Source organism: Bos taurus, chromosome 6 (assembly GCF_002263795.3).
Source record: "Bos taurus isolate L1 Dominette 01449 registration number 42190680 breed Hereford chromosome 6, ARS-UCD2.0, whole genome shotgun sequence".
NCBI classification, from domain to species: domain Eukaryota; kingdom Metazoa; phylum Chordata; class Mammalia; order Artiodactyla; family Bovidae; genus Bos; species Bos taurus.
This window is the reverse complement of record NC_037333.1, coordinates 69,805,835-69,815,809: the sequence shown is the minus strand read 5'-3', so window position 1 is coordinate 69,815,809 and position 9,975 is coordinate 69,805,835. Positions and strand designations below refer to the sequence as shown.

The 9,975-nt window shown below is 40.2% G+C and overlaps 1 pseudogene; it reads left to right on the top strand.

Moving 5' to 3' along the window:
- The first annotated feature begins 3,468 nt into the window (after nt 1–3,468).
- On the top strand, nt 3,469–3,940 carry LOC100296974 (oligosaccharyltransferase complex subunit OSTC-like; annotated as a pseudogene).
- The last annotated feature ends 6,035 nt before the right edge of the window (nt 3,941–9,975 follow it).

Sequence of the window (9,975 nt, the reverse complement as noted above, 5' to 3'; positions counted from 1 at the left end):
TGTCCAGTTCTAACTGTTGCTTCCTGACCTGCATACAGATTTCTCAAGAGGCAGGTCAGGTGGTCTGGTATTCCCATCTCTTTCAGAATTTTCCACAGTTTATTGTGATCCACACAGTCAAAGGCTTTGGCATAGTCAATACTCAGCCATAAAAAGGAATGCATTTGAGTTAGTTCTGATGGGGTAGATGAACCTAGAACCTATTATACAGAGTGAAGTGAGTTAGAAAGAGAAAGATAAATATTGTATTCTAATGCACATATACGGAATATAGAAAAATGGTACTGAAGAATTTATTTACAGGGCAGCAATGGAGAAACAGATGTAGAGAATAGACTTATGTACATGGGGAGAAGGGAGGATAGGGTGAGATGTATGGAAAGAGTAACACGGAAACTTACATTCAGATCAGATCAGATCAGTTGCTCAGTCGTATCCGACTCTTTACGACCCCATGAATCGCAGCACGCCAGGCCTCCCTGTCCATCACCAACTCCCGGAGTTTGCTCAAACTCACGTCCATCGAGTCAGTGATGCCATCCAGCCATCTCATCCTCTGCCGTCCTCTTCTCCTCTTGCCCCCAATCCCTCCCAGCATCAGAGTCTTTTCCAGTGAGTCAACTCTTATATGTAAAATAGATAGCCAATGGGAATTTGCTGTATGGCTCAGGAAACTCAAACAGGGGCTCTGTATCAACCTAGAGGGGTGGGATGGGGTGGGAGATGGGAGCAAAGTTCAAAAGGGAGGGGATATATGTATACTTATGGCTGACTCATGTTGAGGTTTGATATAAAACAACAAAATTCTATAAAGCAATTATCCTTCAATTAAAAATAAATTTAAAAAAATGATTGTTCAATAAGTGTATGGGAGGATAAGTGTATGGGAGGATGGACAGATGGGTATATAAACAAACCAATGATGAAATTCAAGACAGATCTAGTATAGCCTCCTTTCAGAAGTTCTCTTTGAAAACTCCAGTCTACACGTACTCCTCTCCCTTTTGCTGCCAGGACCACAGAGTTTAAGATTTCATTGTTCTCTGCTTCATATGTGTTCCTTTTGAGTCCTCACATGAAGGGTAAATTCCTAACAGGCTGAGAACACAAAGAACTGCAGTAAAGATCACAGCATAAAGTGAAAGTCACTCAGTCGTGTCTGACTCTTTGTGACCCTAAGGACTCTATAGTCCATGGAATTCTCCAGGCCAGAATACTGGAGTGGGTAGCTGTTCCCCTCTCCAGGGGATCTTTCCAACCCAGGGGTTGAACCCAGGTTTCCCACATTGCAGGCGGATTCTTTACCAGCTGAGCCAACAGGGAAGCCCAAGAATATTGAGTGGGTAGCCTATCCCTTCTTCAGTGTATCTTCCCAACCCAGGAATTGAACTGGGGTCTCCTGCATTGCAGGTGGATTCTTTACCAGCTGAGCTACCAGGGAATCCCAAAGAGCATAGCAGAGGGAATCCCAACTCCACGTTTAACAGCCTAGGACTCTGGGCAAGTTACTAAGTTGACCTGGTACCAGTTGCCTTGTACATCAAATGGAGATGATCACACGTATACTTTACCCACCTACCTCGAAGGCGGTATTTAGAGAATTGAACATGCTAATGCTAGTAATGAACTTAGAACATGCCTGGCCAATAGCAAATCTTCAGTAATGAACTTACAGCATGCCTGGCCAATCACAATCATCCTTACAACTGTGCTTTGGTTGTATCTCCTCCATTTCCTTGAATAAGAGTGGGCACACAAGAAGCATTCCACTAATATATCACCACTGATTCCATATACTTTAAGAATAGAAGTTACCATTCCTGCTGAACATGCCAGACTTTATCTGCCTAGCTCAGGTCAAGTAACCTTTGAGCAAGTCTACACTAACTTATTCCATGAATATTTAATTTTCATGTGCTATGAGCCCAGATTACAGCAGGAAACAGGACAGCAAATCCTTGCCTTCATAAAGGGTTTATTTTAGCTCACAGAGCTAAGTAAACGAGGCAGCCACTCTGGGGAGTTCATTGCATAACATCCCTCTGATTTGGAAGGTGCAGAGGCAAAATTATGCAAATTGTCTGTCAACACCTCCCCAACTTACCTGGCTATTTGTTCATTTATTTTAGCCATGAAGGTTTACCTAAATGCTCTGAATTTCTTCTTTCTTGAATATCCCTTTAATGAGATCCCTTCTTCTGCTCACCTCCTTGATCCTGCTACTCAAGTAGAGTTGCTAATGATGTGTGCATGTGCCAGACTTGCACAAATGTTGAGCTGCAAAACTGCTCTGTGTCTGTTAATTTCATCCTCCACTTGGGCGGGGATCCTTGAGTTAGAGCAGATGCTGCTTCCCGGGGGCTTTCGCGCCCATCGATCAGCTTTGTTGATGAAGGAGGGAAGGAAAGTTTCCTCTATGACTGCAGTTTGAATATAATTTATTGTGTTCTGAAAGAAAAGAGGCAAAAAGAAAAGGTCCTGATAGGCGATAGCACAAATGAATGGTGATGGATGACACTCAGATTTCTGTTGCAGAGGAACATGCTTGAAAGCCAAGAAATGATTGCAATGGCGAGGTGAAATTCCCCACAGCTCTGCTAGATGGGCTTCTTCTAAATGGCTAAGGTGCCTGTGGGAGTCCCATGGGGAATCCAGACTGATAAATAAAGAAAATGATAAAATTATCACATAGCATTTAAAAGCAAGGACACTATAAACAGATGGCACGGATTTGAAACCCAGCTCCACCCTTGAGGCAAGTTACTTAACATTTCCTCCTGTGTAAACAAGAATAATAGCAATTCCTTACTCTAGGGTTGGGAAGAGAACTAAATGAGTTACTATATAGAAAGGGATTAGAATAATGCCTGGCACTTACGAAGCTCCAAATCGATGTCTGCTCTGCTTGCTGTCATTTATGGTGAATTTTGCTTTCTGCCAGGTCCCAACCTAAGCGTGCCTGTCCACAGCTTCACTCTTGTTTTCACCACCACCACCCTCAGACACCACGATTGCCCTCAGTCTTTAGAGGAGGGAATGGCCACATACTTGCCTTCCAAATCCACTAAAATTTCTGACTTTGCTCCTCCCACTACTTAGGTTTTATATGAGTGTCTCCTGTTTGTTTATTCATTTGCATTTCCAATTATGTCTAGAAAAATATGTATAAGACTAGAAATAAATTCTCCAAAAGTATTCATAGGATTTAAAGGGTCTACTTTTCTTCCTTATATTTTTCAGTATTTTACAACTTAAAAAAAAATAAACAACAAAGGTCCTAGTGTATAGCACAGGGAATTATATTCAATGTCCTATGATAAACCATAATGGAAAAGTAATTGATATGAAAAAGAATATATATACATATATATGTATATATATGTATAACTGAGTAAGTTTGCTGTACAGCAGAAATTAACACAACACTGTAAGTCAACTATGTGTGAATAATTGAAAAAAAATTTTTTTAAATAATTGTGGAGTCCTGCCCGTGGTGTGACCGACATGGAGGTTTTGAACCAAGTCCAGAGCTTAGTGTTCGAGTGGCCCAACCTGAAGCTGAAGAAGCACAGCCCTGGTTACACATGCCATTGACCATGATGGTGTGCGTCCTGGTGATGGTGTCTCACTTCCTTACCACTAGAGAAGCAGTTTATGATGTAACTGCCAAAGTTCAAGTGTTGGCTTTGTGACTGATGAGCATGGGCAGCAGGCCCACAGCTTTCTTGGCCTATGAAATAAATGGACAGTATACTGGGAAAGACACACGTCCAGCTTCCTGTCTACAATGGGAGGTTTGGGTTTCATAATCTTCGACTTATCCAAGGCACCAAACACTCCAAAACTCAATTGACTTTTTCCTGTATTCACTGGATTCATCTGTGTCCTATGGAGTGTTTTCACGGCTAGAGTATTCATGAGAATAAAACTGCTGGACTAGCTGATGGGTGAGAATGCCTTTTGAGAAGAAATCAGTGGATACTGGATTTGCTCCTATTAATACAGTTTTAAAGGCTGTACCAACCCTCTGATTTGGAATATGGAAAACGATGAATGAAAAGCAGCAGGGAAGAAGCTCTAGTAAAAACATAGGAAGCGTATTAAAAGTCTGGGCTAGACTTCTTGGTGTCAAGGTGACAAGCTCACAGCAGTATCTTTTCTGCTGCCATAAACACCATGTACCAACAATGTTACATGGCATTTTCGTCTTAGTTTTTCACTACGTAAAGAAAAGTACTCCATTTCTACAGCTATCATATAGAATGAAGTATTTTCTACAACCCCCATATAGCATTTTTCTGGAGATGACATTTTTGACTTTCAGAAATTAACGTAAAATCAGGAAGGGAGATCCCATGAGACGAGAGCCCTGGGCAGCTGAGCAGCTTTCCCTGTGGTGCTTTGCCTTTAAACAGAGTGTGTGATGGTACATTGTCTCAGATATGCATGTAAGACTGTTTCCTGAACAGTATGATGTATGAAAGGAGCAGAAATAATTTTTATAATTAAAAATAATGATAATTGTACGCTCTGTTTTTACAATGAAACATAGACAATGAATTTAAAAAACAGAGGAACAACAGATTTAGTCCATTCACCCTTTTCCTCAAATAGGGTAAATCCTCCTCATCAGAGCAAATTAATAAGAAATCAGGAACTCAGTGCTGTCCTCAGTGCAGAAGACAAGACTGGTGGATGCTCTTCTTGCTGTTTGCTGAGGGGTGGTTGCTGTCCGAGAACTTGCTTGACCTGTGAGATACCTGAGCCCATTGATGACATAATTCCACAGAAGGAATCTGTCATATACATACTGTGCTGAGAAATACTGCATCTGAATGAAGGTACATCTATACCCTAAACCATTTAAAACTAGGATGAAAATAAATAACAACAGCCACAGCACCTCCCCAACGAAAGGATGAATTGCTTAAATTTTAGGTGGTTTTGTTATATTCTTGTGGATTGGGCACTTCTATTTGCAGGGTCCTACCCTGATTCTGAGGTTAATTAGATGGTACTTGGAGCTGTAGAGACCATTTCTCCTTTAACGATACCACTCCAACTTTCATTTATCTTTTCCTGTTTCCTGCTCACTTGAAAAATCTGTTGAGAAGAGATTATAGGCTTGATAGATTTGATAAAAAAGGAAAAATTAAATAAAGGCAGTATTACCTCACATTCACCCCACTGAAGAAAGAAGCATGAAAACTCTAAGGTAGATTTTTCCAAGTGGAAGCACTCAATGGGGATTTGAAGTACTTCTCAGTCAGTCTGTAGTCTTCACCAACCCTTGGCCTCCATGAAAGATGGGTGATAGTAATGGAAGCAAAGCATATGTCATTTCTATGCCCTCCCATACCAATATTAGTTTATTGTGACAATAGAAACTCAGGAGGAAAAATTAGAATTGTGCAAAGTGTCAAAATGTGATAGAACTTTATATCAGTTATATATTACCAAAATAATGCTGTGCAATAAATCACCCTACAGCTAGTGGCTTAAAATAGCAATCGTGGTGTAGGGAAAAAGCAATTGGCCAGGATGGCGGTGGTCAGGCTCTCTCACCCCATGTACTCTCGCTCTCACCCTACATTTTGTAAATAATGATGTAACAGCTGAGATCATTTATAGCACTGCGCACGGACCACCTGAAAAGCTCTTGCAATTGCCTTGTGTTGTGTTGCCGTGCATTGCGGCAACCATTAGAGAATAAAACATGTCTGCCTTGCGGCTGCGAATAAAGAATGTCTGCAGTTCCTAGGGCTCTTCGCATCTTCTTCCAGCTTTTTATCTGCTTCCTAGCTCATGCCTTTTCTACCCTGGGTTCAGCAATCAGCCAGACACATGGGGAATTCCTTGGTGGTCCAGTGGTTAGGACTCCACGCTTCCACTTCAGGGATTACAGATTCGAGCCTTGGTTCGGAAACTAAGATCCTGCATGCCTTGTGGCCAAATAAAGTAATAGTAATAATAAATGAAGTCTCAACTAATAAAAATAAATAAATAAAAACCTTAAATAACCACCATGTATGAGTTCTCAGCTGAGCAGTCCTGTTCACCTGGGCCTGCTCTGCTCATCTTGACTGGGCTCAGCCCTGCATCTGTGGTCATCTGAAGGCTGGCTGGACGCTGGGCCTTTGCTGGGCTGACTTGGCCCTAATCCAGAGTCTCTCTCTCATCCTCGAGAAGGCTAGCACAGGCTATAGTAGATGTGCACACAACCTGAGTCCTAAGCTCGGTACTGACACATCGTCACATCTGCTTCGTCCCATTAGCCAAAGCGTAACACGAATCCAGCCCAGATTCCAGGGCTGGGGAAAGAGAGACTATCTCTTAATGGGAATGGCTGCAAAGGTTGTGGATACAAGGAGGGATTTAAAAAAATGGGGGCGACATTTGCTATCAACCTACAAGCTTAAAATATGGTGGGGTGTGAAATAAGCATAAGCAACAGTAATTGCAAAAAACATTTCACTGTTGAAATCGTTTTGAGACAGTATAAATCACAGGATTTTCATCATAAGAAACAAAAATGTTCAAACTGTTTATCAAGGACCACCTGAGAAGACATCTACCATCACCACATCAGATCTCGCCTCTGAACATCCCCCAAATCCAGAGGATTTTCCTCCCCACAAGGTCTCCTGATCTCAAGGCTTTTCTAACACAATCAAGTTTTGACATAACTTGGGCAATTATTCTTTTAAATACAGCTCAAAAAATTCATATTTAAAATTGCATACATATTCTGGTTGCTGTCATGGAAAGCTGTGTATGTGAAAGGATAAAAATGGACCAAGAATACAAAAAAGGGAAAATGATTATATTCAGATGAGGAGATGGTTATATTTTTCTCATTTTTCAAAATAGTCTTTGATGCTGGGGTCACACTATCTAACAATAAAAAAGGAAGAGATGTAAATAAGTTGAAAGCAAAGATTAACGAGTATTTTTCAACAGTCTACACATTGTACAGCAGCAAAAACTCAGTATTGTCTTTTCATTTTATCATCCTCAGGGCCAACAATGAAATATTCAAATGCCAAGAAACACAAAAGCAGTTAAGAATTATACTTGAGGAAGAGTAATGTGACTCTACTATCATTACTTAATTCGTACAAAGTGCCTTAAATAAGTGGTTTTATCTTCATCTTCTGATTTTTTTTTTTTTTTAGTAGACTTCTATGTTGGTGTCTAATGATGACAAGCCAGCAGGGCCCACATGCTGAAGCATATCTAACAGTGCAATCACAGTAATTTGAAAAAAAGTGACAAAAGAATAATCATGGTTATATATTCTCTTGGTGGTTTTGAATACAAATGCAAAAATGTGGGTAAATGTCACAATTAATGTATCTGAAGCCAAAAAGAAAGACCTGGCTCAGTAGGAAACATTTTAACTCAGAGCATCAAATAATCAAGTTAACTTAATATAATAGCAAAGGAAACATGTTCCATATTTTGTTTTCCAGAGTTTAGCATAAAGTTTTTAATCAGAAACTTGATAAAACAATGCAGCATTATCTGAATCAGAAAAGTCATTTTTGCTCTTAAAATTATTTTTATAGCTTGTGAGAGGTGAATTGATGATTCCATCCTAGTCCTAAATCCCACCCTTGCCTAATACTTCCCTACCAAAATCAGAAACAACCACAAGAAGAACATTTTATATCCATGCCAGTGGATTAACTAGCACAGAAATTAACATCCCCACTTTACTAATGAAGACACCAAGACACAACGAAATGTAAATAACTTGTTCAAGGACATATAATGGGTAAGAGGCAGGACTGGTTAGGATCACCTTTATGAGCAGCAGGAAAGGAGGGCACTGGGAGATGAGGTCTACTACTAAGAAAAATATATAATATTACACGCTTGTTAGAAATCAAAACTTCAAAAGCAAAAAGAAGATCTTACAAAATGCCTGTAATTCCGTGGGAGAGTGAAAAGGCTGGCTTAAAACTCAGTATTCAAAAAACCAAGATCATGATATCCAATCCCATCACTTCATGGCAAATAGATGGGGAAAAAATGGAAACAGTGACAGACTTTACTTTCCTGGGCTTCGAAATCACTGTAGACGCTGACTGCAGCCATGGAATAAAAAGATGCTTGCTCCTTGGAAGGAAAACTATGACAATGGTATATGTGTGTCTTTTTCAGTTTTGGTTTCCTCAGGGTATATGCCTAGGAGAGGGATTGCTGGGTCATATGGTGGTTTTATTCTTAGTTTTTTAAGGAATCTCCACACCGCCTTCCATGGTGGCTGTATCAATTTGCATTCCTACCAACAGCTCAAGAGCGTTCCCTTTTCTCCCACCCTCTCCAGCATTTATTGTTTGTAGACTTGTTGATGATGGCCACTCTGACAGGTGTGAGGTGATATCTCATTGTGGTTTTGATTTGTATTTCTCTAATCATGAGCAATGTTGAGCATCTTTTCATGTGTTTGTTAGCCATCTGTATGTCTTCTTTGGAGAAATGTCTGTTTAGGTCTTTTTCTCACTTTTTGATTGGGTTTGTTTTTCTAGCATTGAGTTGGATGAGCTGCTTGTATATTCTGGAAATTAATCCTTTGTCAGTTGTTTCATTTGCTACTATTTTTTCCCATTCTGAGGGCTGTCTTTTCACCTTGCTTATAGTTTCCTTTGCTGCACAAAAGCTTTCATGTTTAATCAGGTCCCACTTGTTTACTTTTGTTTTTATTTCCATTACTCTAGGAGGTGGGTCATAGAGGATCTTGCTTTGATTTATCTCCTCAAGTGTTCTGCCTATGTTTTCCTCTAAGAGTTTTATAGTTTCTGGTCTTACATTTAGGTCTTTAATCTATTTTGACTTTATCTTTGTGTATGGTGTTAGGAAGTGTTCTAATTTCATTCTTTTACATGTAGCTGTTCAGTTTTCCCAGCACCATTTATTGAAGAGGCTGTCTTTTCCTCATTGTATATTCTTGCCTCCTTTGTCAAAAATAAGGCACCCATGGGTGTATGGGTTTATTTCTGGGCTTTCTCTCTTATTCCATTGGTCTATAGTTCCATTTTTGTGCCAGTACCATACTGTTTTGATGACTGTAGCTTTGTAGCATAATCTGAAGTCAGGAAGGTTGATTCCTCCAGTTTCATTCTTCTTCCTCAAGACTGCTTTGGCTATTCAGGGGTCTTTTGTGTTTCCATACGAATTGTGAAATTTTTTGTTCTAGTTCTGTGGAAAATGCCTTTGGTAATTTGATAGGGATCACATTGAATCTGTAGATTGCATTTGGTAGTATAGTCATTTTCACAATATTGATCTCTGTACCCAGGAACATGGAATATCTCTCCATCTGTTTACATCATCTTTGATTTCTTTCATCAGTGTCTTATAATTTTCTGTGTACAGTTCTTTCGTCTCCTTCAGTTCAGTTCAGTTCATTCATGTCTGACTCTTTGCAACCCCATGAACTTCAGCACGCCAGGCTTCCCTGTCCATTACCAACTCCCAGAGCCTACTCAAACTCATGTCCATCGTGTTGGTGATGCCATCCAATCATCTCATCCTCTGTCGTCCCCTTCTCCTCCCACTTTCAGTCTTTCCCAGATCAGGGTCTTTTCAAATGAGTTGGTTCTTCACATCAGATGGCCAAAGTATTGGAATTTCAGCTTCAGCATCCTTCCTTCCAGTGAATATTCAGGACTTATTTCCTTTAGGATGGACTGATTGGATCTCCTTGCAGTCCAAGGGACTCTCAAGAGTCTTCTCCAACACTTCCCACTCCAGTATTCATACACACACCAGTGTTTTGGGCTTCTCTTGTGGCTCAGCTGGTAAAGAATCTGCCTGCAATGTGGGAGACCTGGGTTCAATCCCTGGGTTGGGAAGATCCCCTGGAGAAGGGAAAGGCTACCCACTCCAGTAATCACACACACTTTGTCTCCTTAGGTAAGTTTAATTCTAGATATTTAATTCTTTTCACTGCAATGGTGAATGGGATTG